This window comes from Artemia franciscana, chromosome 8 (genome assembly GCF_032884065.1).
Source record: "Artemia franciscana chromosome 8, ASM3288406v1, whole genome shotgun sequence".
Lineage (NCBI taxonomy): Eukaryota > Metazoa > Arthropoda > Branchiopoda > Anostraca > Artemiidae > Artemia > Artemia franciscana.
Genome location: NC_088870.1, coordinates 12,433,586 through 12,435,499, shown reverse-complemented (window position 1 = coordinate 12,435,499; position 1,914 = coordinate 12,433,586).

Here is a 1,914-nt window from a genome sequence, read left to right as displayed (position 1 = left end):
CGAAAATATCAGAGCCATCTCTCATACATGGATTAAACATAGCCAAAAATATCAGAGCCACCTCTCATACAAGATTTTATCGCTTTTCCAGCTTTATTTCGATTATTGCTTTTCTAAAGTTTCAGTGAATATTTATACCCCACCCAAGGCGCAAGGGAAGCTTGTGAGAGAGGTAACTACTACTATTGGAGACGAAAAATCACCAGCGTCATCTAAAGTAAGACATTCGTTTTTATCGCGACCGCTGCATGTTTGTACTTTTAGGGATTTTAAAATGGAGAGGTGGCTTAAAAAATAAAAATAAAAATAGATTTTAAATAAAAAATTAAAAATTATTGTCACTTACATTCGCCTTTAATCCCAGTACCAGGGGACTGAGCTTAAAACGATGTAAAAATAGTTAAAAGGTGTCAAGCTTACCCCAACCCCAGGATCAAATCCAGTGATAAATCTTGGGAATAAGGTACGTTCTTTATTGAGGTAACACTGTAAATATGCAATTATAAAATAAAATCAAACCATTTTTTTTTTTTAGACTACTTTCTCCAAAACATCTTCTGCATTGACTGGAACTTCCCTGTGTATGGATAATAAGGCCAATCCATTAAGCCGTTCCTATTCTAAGGCATTCTTGGGATAAGATTTCACTCTTTTAAAGGTAAACAAAGGACATTCGCACGTGGCCGTAATGACGGGAATAGTTTCATTAATTTTCAAAAATCAACGTAGGGTGGGGAAAATGCTCTTATCACATTCTTTTAAGCACGCTATGAAATATTTCAGTACCATGTCTTCCGACTGTATCCACATTCTCCTTCATAGAGCTAACTCAGCTCGCAAGCTTCCCCTATAGCTATCAGCATCAAGATAACAAAAATTAGTCAGAGTATCCGATCTATCCTTTTGTATCCCTAGGCGTGATTTCAGCATCTTGACACAGTTCAGTTCCTTCAGTAAAAAGTGGAAGAAACTTAGCTCACTCCTCTCTCTCATGTCTTTATCTTCGCTCTTAAGATCGTAAACACGTTTGAAAAATATACAAGATGTATAGTTTCTGATTGCAAAGATGTCGACAAATTGTGTGACAGACTAGAAACTTACTGAGAGTAACCATAGCTGCAACAAAACTGCGTCTTTCAATAGCAGATAGCAAAGAATAAGCTTTGCTTGAATATTCCAAATCTTAATCAGGAAGTCCTTGAATTCCCCTTACAGTCTTGCTTTAAACGAAATGATTTCTTTTAAGTGCTCCACCCGTTTAGTATTGCAAAGTTTGTTCTATCATGTTCTTTTTATCTCTGTGATTAGATCACTTTCTTTAACACGTTGTTTGAAAATTACAAAGGATTTAGGTGAAATTTTTGAGGAAATTAAAGACTTCTTTCGAAGTTCTTAGAAAATTTCTTATAACATGTATTTTGTGCGAATGACACAGTGCTAAGTTTAAGGAGCGGCTTGCACAATGAAAATAGACTGCATAAGGAAAACATTCACGGATTACAGCGCCAAAACCTTGAAACTGGCCCTTCATAGGTGAAGCTCCATCATAACTTTGCCTCCTTAATTATTTTAAGTTGATTTCCATTTCATCTAAGGTTTGTATCAACTAACTAAGGTCTACTGTCAACCAACTGTTTCCTTTTGAAAAAGTATATAATTGTTGATTTCCGTTTTGACATCATGGACTATATATTATCTTTTCGTATTAGTTAAGATCTTCCAGAATGTACAAATTTCCCGATTTTTTTTAGGGGGGATAATACTCCTGATTCCCCCTATTTTTGTTCCCCCCTCGTAAATTTGCACCATCCCCCTATAGGCTACCCTGAATCTCACAAGAAAAAACTTATTGCGTAATTTTTCTTCATTTCATTTTTAAAAATGAAGATACAAAGGGGGACGTATTTTTCAAAC